This window comes from Ambystoma mexicanum, chromosome 3q (genome assembly GCF_040938575.1).
Source record: "Ambystoma mexicanum isolate Mex_15411 chromosome 3q, UKY_AmexF1_1, whole genome shotgun sequence".
Lineage (NCBI taxonomy): Eukaryota > Metazoa > Chordata > Amphibia > Caudata > Ambystomatidae > Ambystoma > Ambystoma mexicanum.
In genome coordinates, this window is record NC_090926.1 from 1,257,675,920 (window position 1) to 1,257,699,913 (window position 23,994).

Consider the following 23,994-nt stretch of genomic DNA (forward strand, 5'->3'; position numbering starts at 1 on the left):
TAAACCCTTAAACGCAACCCAGACAAAACAGAAATCATGATCACGCCCAACAATGCTTCACATAAATAAACGAATCGATGAGCACCCAAAGCGTAAACTCAACCCAGACAAAACAGAAATCATGATCACGCCCAACAATGCCTCACACAAATAAATGAATCGATGATCACCAAAAGCATAAACTCAACCCAGACAAAACAGAAATCATGATCACACCCAACAATGCCTCACACAAATAAACAAATCGATGAGCACCCAAAGTGTAAACTCAACCCGGACAAAACAGAAATCATGATCACGCCCAACAATGCCTCACACAAATAAACAAATCGATGAGCACCCAAAGCGTAAACTCAACCCAGACAAAACAGAAATCATGATCACGCCCAACAATGCCTCACACAAATAAACAAATCGATTAGCACCCAAAGCGTAAACTCAACCTGGACAAAACAGAAATCATGATCACGCCCAACAATGCCTCACACAAATAAACAAATCGATGAGCACCCAAAGCGTAAACTCAACCCGGACAAAACAGAAATCATGATCACGCCCAACAATGCCTCACACAAATAAACAAATCGATGAGCACCAGAAGACTTAAACTCAACCAGGACAAAACAGAAATCCTGATCACGCCCAACAATCCTTCGGACAAATATCACAATCCATGGCCTAGCAAAATGGGAAATCGAGCAGATCCTTCAAATGAATATGAATGAACAACAGTCCATCACTGGAGCCCAGATACATTAGCAGTGTCACGGCTGCTCAGCCCTAGGACATTAGGGGGTGGGATCCAGCCAACTAAGGGGGTATCGGGAAACCACAGATTCAGGCACAAAGTCCTCAATTAAGTATTCAACACAGCCTAGCGTGCCCAGATGGTTTGGTGCCCCTGGGGAAAGCAAGATCCCTCGATTGCCAACTGGTGAGGGGTACAATCCACTCTGGGAATGTAGGAAACACAACTTTCAAAGGATGCACTCGTGGGAACAAAACCTCATACAACGGGTTCTGGCTGCGGCTGTCCAGGAGACACTGGGGTTCACTGACATCACCCATAAATACTTTACCCAATGTGCGGATCTTGTCTGATTGTTTGTATTGTGGGGGCTGTAATGTTCGTTTTGGTTTTAAAAACGTCATTTACGAGTTTGTCTGATTCAATGCAGAGCGGCTCTGGCTGGGAAACGGATTTAGCTCTTTCTTGGTGTCAAAGCCAAGCGGTGCCACATCCACGATTCCTGGTTTGATCACATAATGCCGGCACATCACTCCCTTCGGAGGTTGTCTAAAATCTATACACTGGACCCCCATGGGGAAACAATTTGCCGGCCAACCTTAGGGCTTGTATTATTCATCTCACCAGGCCTATATTAGACATAAGTGTGACTAGACAAAGGTCAAAACGTGTCTTGTCTAGACATGCAGCCGATCGAGTTTATGGCTGCATCCCGTCGCAAAAACAAATGATCTCTAACTAGTCGTCCACCGGGGGTGACATTCACAGGTGAGAGGGGGGCAGCAGGTACAGTTTCGTAGAATATAGAAGGGGTGTAGACTAGGTTGAATATTTTAACCGATTCGATATTATCTGCTTACCGGAAACTAGGTTAACAGACGATTTCTCCTTACCTGGTTTCCAAGGGCATGAGTTGAAGGCAGAGAAAAGTGTGAGGGCCGAAATGAGGTTAGCCTTATCACTTTGACCCGAGCACATGGGGAGTTACAGACAAGCAGGCTTCGCCCCAACTTTCGAACTATGATTATCTTACCTGTTAAGACTGAAACAAAGCTAGAGAGAAAGATATACGTAGAGTACATCTCTCCACTGGCTCCCGGTGACTGGAAGGATCAAATTCAAGACCTTCTGCAGCACCCACAAGGCTGTGTGGGGCCTGGGACCACGCTATCTCCAACTTTCCCTCCCTAAATACCTCCCTACTCAAGCCTTCTGCTACTCTAACTCCAACTCTCTGCTCGTCAGACGTCTCTCCAAGCAGAGAGTAGGGGCCAGGTCTCTCTCCTCGGCTGGGGCCTCTCTTTGGAACAGCCTCCCGGCCCCTCTCAGACTTGAGCCGGACATCCTTAAGTTTCTGGAACGTCTCAAAACTCTGCTTTTCTCTACCACTTCCCCTTCCCTGCTAATCACCCCACTGCCGCTGAGAATGGCAGCTTGGTCCTTCATGAATCTCACAGGTTCCCAAGCTCTGCATTCCACCCTTGGGATTCTTCTGCCCGAGCACTCACCCCGTGGCCTCCTCCCTGGCTCCCCTTGGCCTTTCCCTCCCGGGCTCCTACCAGCACTTGCCTTTATCCTGCTCCCTCCACCTCCCACACACTCCCCGTCCCCTCCTTATTTCCTGAACTTCTCTTCACTGCACTGGCACGTTGGAATGCATGGATCTTCCCTCGACCCATTCTTGTTTCATCTTGTATATGTGAGATTTCAACCAGGGCAGGGCCGTTAGCAAGCTTTTCCTCGCTAAGCCTGGGAAGGCTGGAGTATTTTGCTTTATTGTATGAAGACGGCACTGTGATCCTGGCACTCACCCTGGGTACCCTCAAGCTTCTCCTCCCGAAGCCTGTGAAGGTGGAGTATAGAGTTTTATTGTATGAGGATGGCACTGTGAACCTGGCACTCACCCTGGGTACCCTCAAGCTTCTCCTCCCTAAGCCTGGGAAGGTGGAGTATAGTGCTGTATTGTATGAGGACGACGCCGTGATCCTGGAACTCACCCTGGGTACCCTCAAGCTTCTCCGTCCTAAGCACGGAAAGGTGGAGTATAGTGCTGTATTGTATGAGGACGACGCTGTGATCTTGCCACTCACCCTGGATACCCTCAAGCTTCTCCTCCCTAAGCCTGGGAAGGTGGATTATAGCGCTTTATTGTATGAGGACGACACCGTGATCCTGGCCCTCACCCTGGGTACCCTCGAGCTGGGTTCATTATATGCCAATAACTTCCTTGAAAAGGACAAACTAAATTTAACCAAAAATAAGACCAAAATCATGCTCTTTGGCAAGCAACCTAAACCTTGCAGTTGGAACATAAAAGGAGCTCCAATAGAGGCAGTAGATTCCGGCCCAGAAAGTTTGCCCTCGTGCTGATACCGTGCAACTTCGACTTACACCAATGCAACGTTTCTGTAATCTGGCCCCAGGACTGTAAACCTCTGGAGTTAATGCAGAACAGGACAGGTTTCTGAGGCCACTATTGTGTCTAGCTCACGGCAGCCCAAGGAGTGCATTTACGTGTGATCTTGGGCTTTAGAGAGTGGAGGTATTAGCACAATCCAGACTTGAATCCTACTGGGCTAAACTCAAATTAGGCTTTTGCAGATAATCCTAATGTGGCCGTAGGGTTGGCAGAGGTGGGGGCATCAGAGAGCCTGGTGAAAGATGAGTGGTACAGGTCTGCACGTAGCCCATGGCAGGAATTCTCGACAGCATCTGGGAATTACTCAGTCAAGGGCACCTTGAAGAAAGCCAAGGAAAACATCCAGACCTGGACTAGGTGTCTAATGCAGTAAAAACTAAATCGCTGCCCTCTTCGGCTGTGTACACAGACCTGAGCAATGTTAAGTTGGTTCTGTGTCGTATTGTAAAGTTAGATTCACCAGCAGGTAGGAGGTTGCTAATCCACGTCCGACTAACCGGACTAACTGGAAGGTGTCATGTGCCACATTGGGGCGGACGTGGACCGGGCCCATTTCCTTCTGATTCACCCGCAACATCATAAAGAGAGAGCGTGGGGAATGCGGGCAAGCGGGCTGTACGCTGTAACTTCCAAAGGTGGGGGTCGAAGCCAGGGCTTGCTCTGGTCACACGCAGGGCAATGAGTTCAGAGGAAGAGAGAAGGATAGTAAATGTTTGCAACAATACAAGGCCAAGTGCTTCCGTGAGAAATGGGTCTGTGCGGAGCAGCCAGGAGGAGGGGCGGGGGGCTGGGCTCTGTGTGCGCGGCACTGGACAGAGGGAGCGATGGCTTTCGAGAGATCATGACAGGGCCTAGGAAAAGATGGCGTTTTAGGGTGGCACAAATGTAGTCTGAACATCTGAATACATGGCTTTGTTTGCCGTCTTTTTTGTGATTACATTAAGGCCAAATTATTAGAGCCGACAAACCAACGTGGGGACGTCTCCTTCCATTTGGGTCACATGGGAATGTCAGGGGGGATCTGACACTTGCCTAGCGCTTAAAGCGTCCCTGCCTGGACCCTGCATAGGCCTTACTTGGGCATCCCAGAAGGGATGTGCAGTCAGAAGTGGGATTTCCTGATTACCAGCGGAAAACAGTGTCATGGCGCTATACTGATGCCCCCCAACATCACAGAAATCCCAACATAAACACAAAGCGGACCCAATGGATATATGTTCATGCGGTCTCATTTCACGCCCCAAAAAGTTACCATTTTCCTCCCAACAGACATGAAGCATGTCTTTGCCAAGCAGTGAAAAACAACCATGTAACCTTTTCATGTTTTAACTTTTATTGTCAGTCTTTAAATGGTGAAGGCATGTTTAGAAAACACACTGGCAGTTTTTTTTTTTGTTTTATTTTGTTTTAGCCTTGCCCTCTTGCATTCTGGTATTTGTAGTCTCCATTCAAGCATGGGAGGGGATAATGCCACAATAGTACTCTTTTTTTGCTTACCATATTTCCATAAGGGTTTAAACATTTGACCGAGTACCTTTTATCTGCGTTTCACGTCATCTATATAAGAAAAAGTATAGTTGAAAGCCAGCTAAGGGGATTGAGGAGGAGAAAAGGTGGGTGCCAACGATTTGCACAGGATATGGGCCGAGCGGTTGCTGGCCAGGAGAGGTCTGGCCCACTGCAGATTTTGTGAAGGGATGAATACCTGTGAAGTCGCACACTCTCACTGCCTCAAGACCCAAAAGGCATATAGGCTCTGCTGATCACACTATGAGGCAATCCTGCAGTAGAGGCCCTTAGGCCTGTCTGCCCGAGGCCCAGGTTTCCGGCTCACATTAAAGCATGGCCTGGAGATTCATTTCCTTTTAAAAGCATTTAGCTAGTTTCTCTACAATGTGGTTAAATATACACACACCCTAAAAATCAAAGCAAGCAGGACACTGCAGCAAAAACACTTCTTCAATTTGGCAGAACACAATCGCAATTTTCTTCACTGCATTCCACTGTCAGATGGTGTTTTCAAAATAAATTCACCTGTGCAAAAAATATTTCTAGCTGGGAAGATGTGTGTTCAAATGCCTGAGTTCCCAACTGACCCCAAATCCCGGCTTTACCACTTCACCAAATTGTGTGCTCCTGGGAAAATCTTTTTTATCTCACAATGCCTTACCTGCTGAAATGGGGAGCCCCTAGAACTGATTTATGTCACATTGTCCACTATGAGAAAAGAAGACTCGCTCATCATATTATATTAGGGGTTTGCAATGCGCATATCCCTCCGTAAACTACACCTTGGCACAGATGTTTGAATCCTTGCTCACATCTGGACACAGTCACAGGACCCATCAATCACTGGAACAGGCATGTTTTCCGTTTCTTCCTGGAAGTGCATTCCAGAGTTCTGGGCCCCTGGGGGAGAAGTATCGGTCTCCCCATCGTCTATATATTGCCACGTATGTGATAATAACAGTGTCCATTCGTATACTGGCCAACACAAAGTTTGCCTCGTGGCTTACACGTTGAAACTTCTTTTAATGACCCCCTTGACTATCAAAGACTCATTTTGTGATGTCATTTTCTGTGATGTCACTACGTATGCAAATAGCCTGCGAGGGTGCCGCAAATCGTAGGGTTGCTGCTGCTTTTAACAAGGCCCCCCAAAAAGAGTCGGGCTGGCCACCTCCACACTCTGACCGAGCTATGTGGTTCTTAGTGTTATGCCGCAGGCCTGTCACCGCTGCGGCCCAGGGCTACTCACCTGGAGACTGTATCCACACTGGCGGGTACAGAACGGTGGCGCCGCCGGCAGGCTGGAGGGTCACGGTCTAGTCCGCAAGCCGGAGCCAGCCATCTTGGCGGAATGCTGTGCATGGGCGCCGCCAGGGTAATCTGCAGTGCGCATGAGCGGAGGCCTGGACACTGCCTAATGGCGCCTGAGCTACGCGCACTGCCTCCTTTGTTGCTAAGCAACAGCGCCCATTGCAATGATCGCATTGCGGAGGCAGCAGGTTATTTAAACCCGGCTTTTCCTGGTACGGACACGTCTCAATGCGCTCTATAAAATCGCCCTGTTTGTTCTTGAAACCTAGCATTCTGTTCTGCACTCACCTACCTCTGCTCCCCGCCTGCCCTCTCTTTACTTACCTACCCTGTTACTCTGTGCTTGCTAACTCTGTTCTTCCCAGCCTCGGTTTGCTCTGGGGACTGCCTGCTGCTGGTCGCCAGTCATTGTCCATCTGGCCTTGAGGCAGTCTCCTTTTGCCTTCTGTAACTGCCTCCTGGTGCTACACCCTCTACTTCTGCACAGCTCTTACCAGCCCTCCTGGCAGCGCTTTGTGCTGTCTCTACCCCACGTTAATCTGCTGCCCCGTGGCGCGGGGAGTCGGCCCCCGGGTTCCTGATCTGTCTATACCAGCCACTCTGCCTTACTTATCACTGGTTGAAACTCAGGAGGACAAGAGAAGAACGAGAAGTGACGTACCACGACCGTGAACTTGGAATGCACGTGACCAGGTACTTGACAGCTAGTAGCAACGCTTTGAGAAGCTCTATGGGGGCTCCTTTCACATTGTGATGCACCCCTCTGCCCCCTGCAAAGTTATGAAATGGTATTGACCAGTGCCCAATGAGGAGGACCTCACACTAGCTCGGTGGGGGGGGGGGGAAGTCAGCAAGGGGCCCACCCAGAGAGCGTCTCTGAGCTCGCCACCCAAGGAATGCATATACCCAAGGCAGCCTCCCAGATGCTCTGGAGGCCCACACCCTGTGCCCCTCACTCTTTGTGTTGACAGCCTTTTCAAGTGGTGGCAGTTGATAGGTGGTGGTTTATACAAGCCATTGTTTTTACACAGTATCTGCTTAATATTTCACTGCTAAGAACTGAACAATGGGCCTTTTTTTATTCTGATGAGCAGCACAAAGCATCAGTCAGCTGACCAGACCCACACATTCTGCCAAGTGAATTCATGTTTATTTATTATTCATCTGTTATATTAAAAGTTGTTCACACCCAAAGGTGTAGCGCAACAGACACCATAGGCAACTTGGCGCTGAAAAGCTGAAGACCTGCGATCACAACAAACAAACTAAAAAAAGTAGGGTTTTCAAAGCCTTTCTGAATTTCAAATGCATCGAAACCATCCGCAGGGATGCAGGGTGAGCGTTCCAGAGGACAGCAGCATTGACAGAAAAAGAACGTCCGCCAGTTCTAGCTCGATTAACCGTGGGGATAGCCAAGAGAGAGCGGCTTCCAGGGCGCAATGCACGAGCAGGAAGATACGGCGTACATTTTTTGCTGCAGGTATTTCGGGCCAACACCACAAGAGGCCCGATGCACCAAAGACAGCGAAGTAAAGTGGACACGTTTAGCCACAGGCAGCCAATGAAGTGATCTCAGAACAGGGGAAATATGTTCCCGAAACACAGTGCCTGTGGCAAGGCGTGCGGCCGAATTCTGCAGAACCTGCAGACGAGGCACCAAATAATCAGGTTGGGACAAATAAAGAGAATTACAGTAGTCGATCTTGCTAAGGACTAAAGCAGAGACTACTGGGGCACGCAAATGACTGGGAATAAAAGGGGGAACCTTCTTAAAAATTTTCAGTTGAAGATGGCCAGAAGGAGAAACCATGGCAACCTGAGGTGCCATGGACAGAGAGGCAGAAGTCTTCACCCCCAAGTTCTTCACGACAGAGGCAGCAGTAGGAAAAGCGCCGAAAGAAGAAGGCCAAAAAGCAGGGAGCCAGAAAGGAGAAACAGAAGAAGAACCCACAACCAGCACCTCTGTCTTGTTGCCATTTAATTGAAGCCAGTTTTGAGCCATCCAGCAGCCCACGGCTATTAGACAGTCTCGCAGCGGAGAAGCGTGGCCTGGATGATGGGTATCCAGCCTAACCAAGATCTGCATATCATCAGCATACGAACAACATCTAAAGCCGTGGGCGCGGATAAGGGCGATCAAAGGCCGTATATATATGTTGAAAAGTGTGGGGGACAGGGCAGATCCCCGCTGAACACCACATACGAGGGCCGTGACTACAGAAAGAAAAGGTTGTAGCAAAAGACGCTGTGACCCATCAGATAGAAAAGATTGAAACCAAGCAAGAACCGGGCCGGCCAGGCCGGCAGCAGCTAACCGGCTGATCAGAATGGAGTGGTCGATGGTATCAAAGGCAGCTGACAGATGTAACAGAATCAGCGCCGCTGCTCCACCTTGATGTGCAATAAGCCTAAGAACGTCAAGCACTGAGACCAAAACGGTATCGGTGCCCTGGCCAGGTCTAAAACCCGATTGAAAGTCATCAAGCAAAGAGGAAGACTCACAGAAACCAACCAAAAGAGGAGATACCAGGGACTCAAGAAGCTTCATTCCAAAAGACAGAAGGTAAATGGGATGAAAGTTAGAGAGGACCAGAGGTCCAGAGTTGGTTTTTCAGCAGAGGGATAACTGTCGCACATTTGAGCACCGGGGGGATAATCCCCATTGAGCCGGAGAGATTCACTGCTGATGTGAAGTAGGGCCGAATCTGCGGAAGAATGGCCTTTACCACAGATAAAGGAAGCGCGTCAGTCGGAGAGGCACATTTCATGCCAATAACCGCAGCGCTAACACCACTATCTGTGAAAAGAGGAAAAGAATCCCACACCACTGCAGGAGGCGACAAAGTCCCTGAGTGGACAGGCACAGGCGAGGCAAGTATATCAGTCGAGAAACGTAACGGCATTTTCAATTTGAGAAGTAAAATGCCTGTTTAGCTAGCTTAATGGACCTATGGTATAGAGCAGTAATAGCGCAAAAGGCGATCTGGTCATTATCACGATGGGTAATACCCCATTTACGTTCTGCTTGCCTACGTCTGAGACGAAGGGCCTTCAGGTTTTCACTAAACCAAGGTTGGGAAGGCTGCTTACGAGTCACCAACAAAGGGGCAAGAGTATCTGCCGTTGCAGTGAAGACCTGGGATAAAGTCTCAAGATTCAGAGAAGGGAGGGCCACACAACTGGTGTTGATGAGGGCGGCAGTCGTAGATGGTGCGACCGCACGCCAGTTGCGCTTCATAATAAGAGGTTTGACAGCAGTAGAAGAGTGTGCTGTGCACTTCAACTTAAAATGGACAATAAAAGGACTGGACCAAGTAATAGGTATGGGGGAAGAGACAATGGGGGCAGCAGCTTTCCCAAAAACTAGATCCAGCTGATTGCCCACAACATGAATAGGTTCAGCAACAGACTGAAAAATTAGGAGATCCTCCATGGCAGTAGTCAATTTGTCAGCAATTTTCATCGAAAGGATCATTACACCTGCAGTTAAAATTACCAACAACAATCAAATCCCCAAATTGAAGTTGTAGTGAAGCTACCAAATCTGTAAAAGAGTCAACAAAGCTTGCATCATAGCCCAAAGGGCGATAGACCAAGAGAAAGTACAAGGTCTTAGAGGCCGACAATGACATGCAGAGCAGAAGTGCTGCTTCTAAACTGCATAGGGATAGAAGTGGACGTACAGTAGAGACATACAAGGACTTGGGTATGAAGGCAAGACCACCCTCGGGGTGAATGGCAGCCCTATCTGCTCTCAGAATATCATAGCCAGCCGGGAGCATAGCCACCACGGCTGGCCCCGAGGTAGAAGTAAGCCAAGTCTCACTGACTAACAAACAGTCCGGCTTACTGTCAGAGAGAAGGTCAAAACAACCCGCCGCATGAGCGGAGAGAGATCTTGCATTACATAAAAGACAGTTAAGATCCTCTCTGAATTGGCCACCTCTGTAGGCACGGGGTCAATGGACTCAAGTACAAAACCCGGTGGCCAACATGTCACAGCAGGGGCAAAACGTGTTTAGTGACTTACGCCTTTTGCAAGCGCCAGCTCGCACACTTACGGAGGAACCAACTCTCTGTGCCTGCCACCCTGCTGGGACACGGACGGGCACAGACGGGCTTGCCTTTAGTGAGGTTTCGGCGCGCATCAGGCTTGCCCGCTGCGCGTCTCTGCTGCACCGCCAGCAGGGGGAGCACATAAGTGGCAGATACTGAATACCACGTGACCTCGAGTTGATCGGTCAGTGAAAACCGACTATATGTCTGAAGTCTCACTGAAGAGGAGATATTTAAATTGCAAAGTGCCCCAATGCCGTAATAGGCATATGTACGAAAAACCACACACACAGGGAGATTTAGGAAGAGGGATGAGAGCAAAAGTCAAATACGCAGTAAAATACAATTAGTACAATTCAATCATTAAAAAAACTGCAACAAAAGGAACAGCGTGGCAATCAGCCATTTGTATAGTGCATATACACAGATGAGTGTTTCAAATCGCTCAAGGAAGGGGGGGCGGAAAAATCAACAGTCATTCAGACCCCTTGACTTTCCGAATGATATGGACCTGCGCAGCGCAGGGTAAGTGCAGGAATAAGTGTAAGTATACCATATAACAGTGAAGATAACTTTTTGTTGTCTGGCGACAATCCTTACTTTTTCAAAGTGCCTTACACAAATAGGGTAAAGGTGGGTGGTGGCGGGGTAGAACAGACAGGCTAGTGTACAATGCTAAGTTGAAGCGGATCATACAATTATAGAGCGGCGTAACACAAATACAGTGGAGGGGGTGGTGGGTGAGAGGGGAAGGGAAGAGGAGTGTATGAAAGGTAGACTACTGGGCATTACTACGCTCAGAGTAGTTTAAGCAGTTTTAAGGTATAGGGAAATGGGGCAAGTAGGGTGGAGGGGATATGAGGATGGGGTAGGGGGGGTTGAAACAGAAGGGGGGCAATTCACCACAATACAAGGAGGATGTAAGAAGAGGAGAGTGCTAGCAGAGAGGACAGTGTACAGTGGGGAGGGGAGGAGGAAGGGGGCAGGAAGTAGAGGCTGCAGATGGCGCAGCCAAATTCGATTTTTTGGCAGGACAAGGGGAATACACATGCAGCAACTGGGCACAGCTAAATTAGTGGGAGTCCAGGTGAGATGGAGTGAGAGGTCCCACACAAAAAAGTTTTAAACTATGTTCGTTATTTTCATCTCTCTTTATTTGGCACACCAAACGTTTATTACGTTTTAGTTACATATGGCGCATCCCTGACGTTTTCTTGCTTGAGTATTCTAGTGGCTGCTTTGGGACATGGACTAAATGCATCCGCTCAGCATCAAAGGTCTTTTCATTTTCTTAACAAGCCACTGCCCAGTGCGCACACCAGATGGCACCGCAATGTGACTTGGCACCTTGCTTAGGAAAGCAGGGTTTATTATAGCACCAGCTCACCCACGTGCATCAAAGCACTGTAATAACCATTGATATCAATAACCAATGTAAGGAACGTATTTTATCGACCGCAGAAGAATGAAATGCTGAGTTGGCCCGGATGGGATTTGAATCTGCATCAGCAGGCTACGCATTGATGTAGGAAGAGAACACTCGGCTCGCTGTGCTATCTGACGTGCCCTGACCAGTGCATTGTGTGTCACCATGCAGACCGTAGTCCGTGGCAAATCAATGCAGTTATACGTGTGCAGCAATGATTTGTGCGCTGCACAAGTCACCACCCTGCTGGTTAATGGTGTCTATGTGGTGCTCCGGTATGTAACAGCACATAAACCTGTTGTTGTCCGGTGTGCCCAATGTCCATAGAAGAGCACACTGGAACGTTTTGTGTATGTGGCTCAGACAAGCATGCCATGCACTGCCCACACTTACACATAAGCATACCAAAGAAGTTGCCTCAAATTGTACATCCACTAGGCCAAACGTCCTTTCTACACTGCCATGCCATGATTTTCACTAGCTGTATGCCAGCACTAATGAGAAATGCTAATGCCAGCTCTCCTAGATAAAGCATGGCCTGCCCTTTTTTTCAGAAATAACCCCTGAGGCCTGCGTAATGGTGAGGGGGCAGTGGCTGAGGCACTGTGGACCCTTTACCATGCATTGGAAGCCCGTTTTGTGTAAAACACTTCATCAGCTTATTACTGGTCAGGCTCAAGTTTCCATGAGGTACAATCCTTTCTGTGTATCCTTTCTTTGCATTGTTTATTGGGTCTCTCTTCCATGGTATCCTGTCTATAGATATAATTCCCAAAAGATGTTTTTGTATTGGGGGTTGGGCATGCTCAGACTGAGACCCAGCGCTTCCTCATCTAAAATTCTCCAGAAACAAGAAGCAAAAGAGCCCTTGTGCCGCATTGGAGGAGCTGATGTTGCAGCCATTTAATCCTCAAATCCAAAAGTTAAGCTGTTCGAATGAGTTTGTATGGTTCATAGTTACATGGTCTTACTCGGAATCTAGTTACTGCCCTGTAGACCTGCCCCCCTACCCAGCTCAAACTAGCTACTTGCTAGTCGTAGCTTGGGTTGAGCCTCCAGCACTACGCACCCTCATAGCCAGACCATGATCTCTTGGTTCGCTCTTATCATGTTCCCTTTCTGCGTCACGTTGGACAACGTACCCTGCAGCGGTAACAGTTACATAGCCTACACGAACGGCCTAGCCAAACTCGGATGTCCAAGACACCACCCCATCCCTTGCCCCACACCCTTCCTACCATCCTTGCCCCCCTTCCCACCCACTCACCACCAGCCTTATACATCCCCCGTAAACACGGGCCTCCCAGCCATCGCCAACACAACCCACAGCCACCTTAGACCTTACGCTAAGCCTAACCACACAAAACTGAAATCTAAACATCCTGCCCTATCCAAGCCTCCTGGCCCAACCCCCTCCTCCTTCCGTCCTAACTTCATAGCCCGCAACGACAGACTAGGCACCTGTCTCCCCACTACAACAAGTAGGCCTAACGCCAAACCTAATACCAAAAGCAACATGAAGCACAATGCGCCTAATAAGCCCAGACCACTCCCACTAAAAGGAGCCCTACTCAATGTCAGATCCCTGGCTGCCCACCCTACAGAAATCGCTGACGACATTCTTACCAATTATCTCGACTTCCTAGCCTTAACAGAAACCTGGCTTCATGAAGCGTCTGGACCACACTTATCACTAGCCATCCCGGACAAATACTCTATCCTCAGAGCTGATAGACCCAACGCCAGGAGGGGAGGTGTAGCGATCATTTCAAAATCCTCTCTAGACCTCAGATCAGCCTCTTCAGTGTCATTCAAATCTTGCGAGATACTCACTGCCAAACTGCAAACCTCCCCCACAAGCACGATCACCTTCCACCTCATATATAGACCCCCAGGACCCCCTTTGAAGAAGACCTCACATCTCTCATCGCTGAAAACTCCAAACCCTCAGCACAAGTTATTATCCTCTGGGACTTTAACCTTGGTTACCAGGACCCGAACGATGCACATGCTGCATCCCTAGCCAACGTCCTAACAGAACACGACTTCACACAACTCAATGTACTCCCCACCCACCAAAAGGGCAGAATCCTTGACTGGGTAGCAACTGACGATTGCAACACAACCTGTAAGGACCCCCAACCTCTGGCATGGACAGATCATCACCTGATCCCTCTTGAGGTCAACATTAATCATGTACTACCCAAAAAGTGCCCCCTGGCACCAACTGTCCTACCAGGAACAAACGCAGCATTACTGGCGAAGCCTCACTACCCTTGGTCCTACCCACCCTCAACGCTCTACCAGCCAACGCTGATTTAAACCTACTGATTGACACCTTCAATGACTCCATGGCTAAGACGATGGACACCATTGCCCCCCTGAAACTACAAAAGCTCATCGGAACTCGTGGTACACCCCTGAACTCAAATTACTCAAAAAAAAGAAAGCTACGGCACAACTCACATGGAAGACCAACCCCTCTGTGGAAAACAAATCTAACCTCACAAACATATCCTCTCTATACAAAAGTGAGATAATTGGCACCAAAACAGATGTATACAACACCAGGATTGCTCAGGCAGGGTCCTCCACTAAAGAATTATTTAAAATTCTGAAAGAACTAGAAAACCCTATTTCACCACCAGACACCCGTTTAAAAGACAAATCCTGGTGCACCAGCATCCAAAACGCCCTCAACAAAATTACATGACTCCAAACCAAAATAGAGGACAAACGCCAACAACTCTCCGATAACAATGTCACCAACCCTAGCCCACCTACGCCCAACACCAGATCGGGCTTCACATTTAAGAAAGTTATCACGACTGAAGTTCAAAAAATCATCACCTCCTTAAAACCATCAAACTGCAAAGGGGACAGCTGTCCCGCCCAGATCATAAAAGACGCAGCTAAAGAGCTTTCCCCCTTCATCACCAAACTTATTAACCTATCCTTCATCAATAACTCAGTCCCCAGCAACCTAAAACAATCATGGGTTCTCCCGCTTTTGTAAAAACAATCCCTAGACCCAGCCATACCCACCAACTACAGGCCCATCACCACAGTCCCCTTCCTACTAAAACTCCTGGACAGAGTTGCCTACATCCAAATTCAGGAATACCTGGAATCCAACCAACTGCTAGGAATACATCAATCTGGCTTCAGACCCCAACACGGAACAGAAACTGCCCTTGTTGATCTCAAAAGCCGGATTGATGAAATCAAAAAAAATGGCAAGACCGCGATCCTATTCCTCTTAGACCTCTCAGCAGCCTTCGACCTGGTCAGCCACAAAATCCTTTGTAGTCACCTAGCTACCGCAGCTCACTTCTCCTCCTCTGCCGTCACATGGATACAATCCTTTCTGGCAAATTAGAACCATGCGGGTCTTCTCAACAACAGCTGCAGCAGACCCCATCCCCATCTCATGCGGGGTCCCACAGGGCTCCTGTGTATCCCCCACTTTGTACAACCTATTTACAAAGCCCCTATTTGACCAACTGGACCTTCTGGGTGTCACCTACACGAATTACGCAGATGACACCCAGATACGCCTCACTTTCACAGGCAATTACCAAGCAGACGTCACCCGGATCAACAAAATATTCTCCATCATTCAGGCATGGATGGCCTCTCATGGCCTCTGCCTGAATGATGAGAAGACGGAGCTCCTCATTGTCGGCTCCCCCAGCAACCTAACTAAACTTAATCCTAGCTACAATAACATCACGATCGATGGTCACACCATCCCCATTGCCAAAAGCGTGAAAACCCTCGGCTTCTACCTTGATTCCAACACTAACCTCTCCAAACAAACCAATCTGATCGCCTCAGCCTACACCGGCAAGCTCATCATGGCCAGTAGACCTTTCCTATCACCCAAAAGCTGCCTCACTCTTGCCAGAGCCCTCGTACAATCCAAACTGGACTATTGCAACAGCCTGTGCCTAGGTGCTAACCAATCCATAATTAACAAATTACAGGTATTTCAAAATAACGCACTGCGCGTAACCCTCAACATTCCCAGGCGAGAGCATATCTCCACTGCTAGGAAATCTTGCAAATGGCTCTCCATATGCCAGAAAATTGATTTGAAAACTATCTGCCTCACGTACAAGTCCCTTAATCACCTAGCCCCACCATATTTAATTAATAAATTCACCATGAAACCAGCCACCAGAACCACTAGATCTTCCAACACTCTATGCTTGACATAGATTCCACTTAAAAAGAGCTGGAGGCGCTAGCTTCACAGTACTTGCCTCCCAACTCTGGAACACCCTACCATTCAGCATCAAAACTATCGAGTCCTTCCAGATCTTTAGGAAGCATATTAACAGCTGGCTCCTGAACAAAGAGTAGCACCACTGACACCTGGCTTCACTTCCCTCTGCTCGGTAAACTGCTGTACGTGATACTAAAGTACCACCCAGACATACGCGTTCACCTCCCACTGCTTAACTACGTCTGTACATTCTATAAATAGCTGTATATTGAAATTGTATATTGTTTAAACATATAACTGTAAATTGTATATTTTACAATTATGCAACCGTCTTCTTTAAGTGCCCTTCTACCTCTGGGTTTGGAGCGCTATACAAATAAATAAAACAAACAAACAAACAATGTTAGGGTGAGTTTTGTGAGTGTTATGAACAGTGATGTGAGCACCAAGCCATGTGTCTGTTATGAATTTAGAGATTCACACATACAATTGTTTTAACACAGAATTGTGTATAAAATATAGAGATCTCTGATCACTGTTATAGTCCTGAAATGCTCTGTGGTTTAATGCAAAGCAGACAGGAACCCTCAGTGGTGCTATTTGTCCCGTTTCCCACTTTCATAGAGGTATTTTGAAAGAGTACAATAGGAGTGCAACAGACTGTCCATCTTGGAGTGATAAACTTCCATCAGAAAATAATTAATATGGTTAGTCTAGTATTGCCCCTCGCAAAATACAAGTGAGGTGGTATGAACCGAACACCTGCAACACAGGGCCAGTGGTCAGTGGGCCCTCAGACCCCGGCAGGCTGGTCACACCGCAGTATGCTAGTACGGACAGTTTGAAACTGCTTTCAGGCATGGCCATCCCTAGGAGCAGGTGACAGAAAATCCATTTACTTGGGCAGCAACAGCTGTGTTTTCAGATTAGATTTCTTCTGTAAAGTCCTTGCATCACAATGTAATGCAACCAGCTTCATTTACACAGCAATGATTTACTCATATTGAGGAGGGGATTTGTCGCGCGACACAAGTGCCAGGCCCACTATTTGCATATTATGACAGCACGGGCATCCAGAAGCAAAGGGTATTTCCTGTAGGCACATTTCTGTACAAAGTTCTTTGCATATTGCCATTGCACAGGCGGACACTGCCAGAAAATCACAATCAGCATGTACAGAAGTAAAACACGGATGTAAAGTAGGTTTTGCATGTAAATGACATGTGCACTTGTTGAGATAATATTCGTCACGAATCAGTCAGTGCTGAGCATCTAAGGACAGCCCATGTGACGCCTTCACATGTTCACTCTCCCACACCAGCGAGCTGAAAGTAGGGTGTTGATGTCTGATTATTCAGCAATAGTTCAGAGATCTTACACCAGCAAATGTACATCTAAATGACACAGCCTTTAGTGTCTGAGGACTGAGAGTTCACACCATCAGCCCCATATCCTGGCTTCATTTTGTGGCAATATCCTAGATAAAGCAATGCAAGGAGGGGGTGAGTGGCTGCAGATTATCAGGTTTAGGTGTCGCTGTAACACATACATAAGAGGGGCTGAAACCCTAAATGGCCACTCTAGAATCTTCATTAAGCTTTCTTCTTTAGAGTGACTGGGGGCTCCCCAAGGTGTGGGTGCTGTGACGAATCTAGCAATGTCGTAACCGATTCCCCGGAGGGAGGCTTCCTTTGTGTGGCCAGGGAAAGGCAGAAGCTACCTGACACTGAGCCTGGGGGTGGCCATCTGTGGGGGGGGGGGGTCACGTAGGGGAAGACAGTCTCCAGGAAGTCAAGAGAATATTAGATCTAAACAACCCTTCAGTGGTAAAATCTAGTAACGTCCAAGGATGTATACCACACTCATGTGTGGCTGATTGTAACATGGATGCCGAATTGCCAGGCTTTTCTGATCAACATTATGCACCTCTTCCCCTCTTTTCTAGTACTGAGACGAGGAAGAGGGATGGAGTAGTGAGGATGGCCAAAGATGGAAAACCAACACTGCATTCTAGTCACTGGAAACTACTAAGTGAGACCGGGACATTTAAAATGCACACAGCTGAGCACTCAGCGAGTGGCAGACAAAGCCTGCCACTGCATGCACCTTGTTCTGCCGCTGTGTGGGGGCGAGTAGAGGGCGGAAGATAGGTCAGAAGCTGGCCGGTATGGCCTGCAGCGAAAAGAACCTGGGAGAAGTTTGCCGCGTCCCTGTCGCAGACAGCCAGAGCTGTCGGACACAGAGGGAGACCAAGCCGGAATGAAACGGCTCACGGAAGGCATTTCCGGTCAGCGGGTGAGACGTGCAGAGGACGAAGAAAGTGACAAACGCTGCAGGTGGCGAGAAACACTGATGAACCCATCGGGTACCGGGTTGCTTCAAGACGAATACTTTGTGCCGGGCCCAATGTGAGAGAGCCCAAACAGAGAAGGCAACAAACCTAATATAGAGACAAACATTGCGAAAAGCTCAAGAGAACGCAATATAATTGATATAGAGATGAACATTGCGGAAAGTGTAAGGGAAGTCAATAGAAATTAGATGAACATTGCAAATAGCCTAAGAGAAGACCAAATAATTAACATGGATACAAACATTGCGATACGCCTAAGTGAAGGCAATAGAAATAAGAAGAAATTGCAAAAAGCCCAATTGCAGTCAAAGGAATTTACACAAAACCTAACATTGTTGAAAACTCAAGACAGTAGAATTGATGCAAAGTTTGTAACGAAAGGGTCAGTGACCTGATACTGGAGAAGGGTTGTTTCTTGGATACAAGAGAGAGTAAAAAGAAAGGGAAGAAGCCCTGGCAGGATAGTGAACCAGGCAAACTGTGAGTCTGGGACTCACACACAAATAAGAAACTTCTGACATCCTAGAAGGAGAGTAAACCAGGGTGAAAAGGGAAGTGATAAGAGAAGTGAAAGGAAATAAAGGGGTTAAGAACCCCAACTTGAAAGTACAGAACAGTAATCAAAGGGTAGACCCATATCCCTTTCTAAGGATAAACTACAATACCCTGGCAGGAGAGTATACTAGGGAGATGAGAAGGATCAAAGCAAGAAAGAAGAGAAGAAACAAAACAGAGAATACCTGGCAGGAGAGTAATCCAGGGAGACAAGGATCAAAGCAAGAAACGAGAAGAAACAAAACAGTGAATCACTGGCAACAGAGTATACCAGGGAGAGGAGAAGGATCAAAGCAAGAAAGAAGAGAAGAAACAAAACAGAGAATCCCTGGCAGGAGAGTAATCCAGGGAGTCGAGGATCAAAGCAAGAAACAAGAGAAGAAACAAAACAGTGAATCCCTGGCAGGAGAGTAAACCAGGGAGAGGAGAAGGATCAAAGCAAGAAAGAAGAGAAGAAACAAAACAGTGAATCCCTGGCAGGAGAGTAAATCAGGGATAGGAGAAGGATCAAAGCAAGAAACAATAGAAGAAATAAAACAGTGAAACCCTGCTAGGAAAGATAACCAGGGAGAGGAGAAGGATCAAAACAAGAGAAGAAACAAAACAGTGAAACCCTGCTAGGAAAGTTAACCAGGGAGAGGAGAAGGATCAAAACAAGCAACAAGAGAAGAAACAAAACAGTGAAGCCCTGGCAGGAGAGTAAACCAGGGAGAGGAGAAGGAGATAAGTGAATAAACCTGAGGTTGTGGTCCAGTCGTCTTGTCTCACTCTCTCTGTCTCCAGTGGCGTACCGAGTGCAGGTAAGGTGTAGAGCCAGACCGGAACATTTGGCAGTGTGATCGTGCTGAACGGGAAAGGTTTCCCACAGGCAGGACAATGAGGGTGCTGACAGGGTGTTCCTGATCAGCAACTTCATTGTCCTGGCACAGGGCATTAAAATGGGAGCCATTAGACACTGATGGGAGGGAGGGGGACTGTTAGCAGGGACTTTTGGCCCTTAAGAAATGTGAATGGGGGTGAGAACGGTGCATAAGGCTGCATGCTTTATGAAATAATAAGTGGATTTAAAACCCAAGGGGCTTTGTAAGGGTCCCATTAATCTGCATGATGGTATTGCGACTTTGCATGCAGGATGGGGAGAATACAACTAAAGATATACTCTTATTGCTCAACATATTTCTATGACAGTGTATAGTGTACTATGAAAGGCTAGTTTATTATGTAATGTGGTTCGCTTCCAAGGCCTTGCTATGAAAAAAGTATAATATGAGCACATGAAATGCAAAGCAAAACCTTAATAAATATTTATATCAACTAAACCTGGGAAGATGTGCTCAGTTGCTTAAATTGTTCACATCCCGATTTCACCATTTAACCAAATTGTGTGATCCTGGGCAAATCATTTCATCACACTGGGCCTCATTACGACCCAGGCGGTAAGTTACCGCCTGGGCCGTGACTTTACCACCATGGCGTAAACTACGTTTACGCCATGGTGGTTGGCGGACTTACCGCCCCATTCCGACCTTGGCGGGGCGGTAAGTCCCCAATCCCCATTTACCCTTCCCCATTCCCATTTTTGCCCCATAGGGCATAATGGGAGTGGGGAAGGCGTTAATTACGCCACCGTAAATTACGGTGGCGTAATTAACTCCATGGTCCCTTAGCGCCATGGATTTTAACACCTGCTAAAAGCAGGTGTTAAGTCCGCCATGGCGCTAAGGGACCTCGTACTCAGGCGGTAAGGGTCGGCGCTGTTTACGCCGCCGTAAAACCCTTACTGCCTGAGTCGTAATGAGGCCCACTGTGTCTTATCTGCAGCCTGCGTAAGTGATTTGCTTCAGAGCTTATGGTATTATATCACCTTGTTGTATTAAAAAAATCCTAAGGACTATAGAGTTTCTCCATATACAGCAATAGTGCAATGTAGGTATTTTGCGCCACAAAGTTATTTGCCACTTGGCTTACTCATGGCAACTTATTCTAAAGTCACTTCCATGGGGCCTCCAAGTATCCCAGACTGGTGATGCTCCTTGCAATGTCCTTTTCCGTGACGTCACTTCTGTCGGTGCAGTCGATATGCAAATGAGGAGGTTTGCATGTATTCTGCCCCAGAGCGCCTGGACAGAGCTCTCTATAGACGAGTTCGCTGCATCTGCAATGATTCTGCCGGCTTATTCTTTCTCTGGCATGTATGCGTTACAATGGCACCTGCCATTAATGGTACCGAAAAGGTGGATTGGCGGCGCTCGGGTGAGGCCCTATGGGATTGCACGCACTGCATTCTGGGGGGGGGGGGGGGGGAGTAGCAGGACTTGTTTCGGGGCTCGCCCCTCCACTCTTGCAATGCTGGATACTCCCCTGTGTCTCGCTGCGATTTCACTGGCTTTCTCCCTCCCGCCGTGTGAACGTGGCACCCTACTTCCCTGCTGGGGCCCCCCAGCACTGATCCGGCCGTCCAGGGTGACAGAGGACCCAGCCCCACCATGAGCTTCACACTCTGCTCTCACTTCCCTTCAGAAAACAAGGCTGTCCCCCTCAGCAGGGGCCCGTTCTGTAGCGCTGCCTGCTGCCGGCCGTGCGTCCAAGCGCCTCTGGCCATGTCCCGGGCTCCCGCTGGCCAGGGCAGCAACTGGCCCTGCCGGAGGCAATGGACACTGTAGGGCGGGGCAGAGGGCAGTGCAGGGAGCTGCCCCCACCTCCATATTCTGCTCTCCAGGAGTGGGGACAAGATCGACCGGTTTGGGGGACCTCTCCCTGCTCCCTGGTGTCCACTCGGCGGTAGGTGGGGGAAGGGGGGGCGGACGCTTCACCCCACTCATATCTCAACCAGTCACCTTTTCAGAACAGCCACCACAGTGACTGAGCACAGGAAACACGCACTTAACACAGAACCGCACCGCTGCAAGCAGTGTAGCGCCTTAAAGCCAGTGGCAAAGCGCGCCGAGAAATGTGAGTGTAACTGAAAAGTGACAACGTAAAGTTACTCGGATGAAGGCAAGTGGCAAGACGCGGGCAGGAGCATAAACGAGAGGAAGGACGGGAGGGAAAGGGTACAACACAGGAAGGGGGAAACGTGATGGAATAGTGTGAACACGAGACAGAAAGAAAAGACAAAAGTGATCGAACGAATACAAGGTGAGCGGGACATTGAGAAGAAGAAAACGAACAGATGAGAAGCAGAGGAAGAAAAGAAAGTGTCAGACAAAAGACACGGAGAAAAGTGTGACTTTCAGAGAAAACGCAAACTAAGCAGAGGAGAAGAAAAGGGGGGGGGGGAATACGAAAAAAGCGAGGCAGCAAGAAAGAAGTGACAGAAAAAAGCCACAGAGGAGAAGAGGTGGCAAAACCAGAAGATAAAAGAAAAGCAGAAAGCAAAGAAAAGAAGAAACCGGCAAAAGGAGGGGCGGGGGGTGGCCAGGATAAAAGCGAGCCTGGCCCCCAAAGGCAAGAGAAGAAGGTGACAGCCAGGCGAGCGGAGGAGGGCAAGGAGTGTGCCCAACAGTGACACGAGAAAAGGAGGGAGGGAGAGAGAAAGAGAGTATACGAAGGGGGGGGGGCGAGAGCATCGCCAGGCACAGCCAGAGAAAAACTAGGAGACCTCACGTGCAACATCATGATGGAGGGGGCATGAAATAATGCAGGCCTTGTCCCGGGCCTCGGGGCCGGCAGGATAACAGAGGCCACGGGGGGCCTGCCCGCTGTAGCGCCAGGAGGCGGGCGCCTGGGCACAGCGTCGTTCAGGCGAGGGGGACTCACCTGGGGCAGAGTCCGCTCAGCCGCCGCGATGCATGCGAGTGTCCTCCAGGCAAAGGTGAGCCACTCAGGCAGCGAGAGGCTGAGGTGGGGCTATAGCGGGCGTGCCCCGGGGCGTGCCTTCTGTGCGCTACACGGGGTTACCTGGTGACGCCTGAGGCTGGCGGGCTACGTGGCTATGTTTGTCCAGTGTGGCCCGCCCGCCTACCACTGCGGCACCCCTCCCCCACCCGCCCCAGATCACATCCACAAGGAACACAGAATCTCTGTTCAGCGCAGCTCTATGGGACATAGCTGATGGGTTAATGCACCTGCTCCAGATAACGGGGCGTAATTTCCAAAACCACGTCGTACCCTAAGCCCGGTAAACGAGTCGAGTGGCTGATTTTTCGCGCTGAAGCGACGTTTGTGCAACGTCCAAATCACGGGCTTCCATCCTTGTAAAGATTCGGTAGCTCAGTGGGTTAATGCTTCTGCTGCAGTGGTGCGTTGAACTGTCCGCGGTACAGCAGTTCGGCATGGGGGACCCAGCTTGGGCTGGAGGGTGGGGGGGGGGGTGGCTTGTTGCGAAGGCAGGGATATCCGGAGCCCAGGGGGAGATGTCCCTGTGTTGGAATGTCTGGGGAGAGACCCACCTGTGCCACAGGGAGTGCTGGCAAGACCCCCCACGGACCGGAGACTAGCAGCGCGTTGGCTCGCGGCCACCTGTCAGCACAAGCTGCTCTCACGAGGGCACAGCGCTGCCTTATGCGCCAGTATTCAGGCTACTGTGGGGTGCACACGCCCTGCTCTCCGCTCTCCGCCCTTTGGTATGATATTTGATTTATATCGCGCCCATACACACGCGTTTCAGGGCGCGACAAGGCGGGGGAGGGGCAGGGGGAACAAAAACAACAATCTTACTAGGCCCAGTGACATCGAGAACGCGCAAGTGCACGGGAGAGGGGGAAGCGGAGAGTGCGGAGCAGAGGAGAAACCGATAAATAAATAATAAAGGCAACAAACAGTGCTAGTGCAGCAGGAAGTGGCAAGTGCTGGGTTTAAGGCAGCAGCCTGGGCATGTCTGATAAGTGCAGAAAGCAAAGAAAGGGGGGTGCAGGGCTGTATGGGTGCAGATACAGACCCCAGTGCGAGGGGTGGCCAGGAGGCAGTGCAGGAGGGAGGCAGGGTGAGCCCGGAGGACAGAGGGTGGCAGGCGCACGCAGCGGTGGGGGGTGGGTGAAGGCAGAAGCATAGACGAAGGTCCTGAGGGGCTTCTGGAACCGAAGATGGTTCTCCTCAATTGAGGCAGTCTGGCACTGCTTTAGACCTCCTGCATGAGATCCGGACTTCTACTGCCTGGCTTTGCACCCCGCCTTTCTGGACCTGATGGGCGGAGATGTGCAATTAGCAGCTGCTAAAAATTGGGGAGTGGCCTATTTGGGACCCCATGGGAATCTCTGTGGGTGGACGTGCGCCAGGAGTATGGCATGACCCCTGTGGAAGGTCAGCGGCACAGTTTCCTGTCCCCTGTAACCCTCTGGTCTGAAGCCCTCCGGAGTCACCTGGAGCCAGCCTCCTATCAGGGGGTCTGGCGGCTCTGTACCCCAGCAGTCCCTCTCCTGGGTGACTTTTAAGGCCTGCTGCCCGATTG

At 49.2% G+C, this 23,994-nt stretch overlaps 1 protein-coding gene across 1 annotated transcript in view; it reads right to left on the minus strand.

The window, feature by feature from the left end:
- Nucleotides 1-22,418, minus strand: part of LOC138447846 (beta-1,3-galactosyltransferase 1-like) — a 183,826-nt gene extending 161,408 nt beyond the window's left edge. The window contains exon 1 of the mRNA XM_069604272.1: nucleotides 22,365-22,418. The gene's annotated coding sequence lies outside the window, so the exon portion shown is untranslated. The remainder of the gene's footprint in view (nucleotides 1-22,364) is intronic.
- Nucleotides 22,419-23,994: the final 1,576 nt, after the last annotated feature.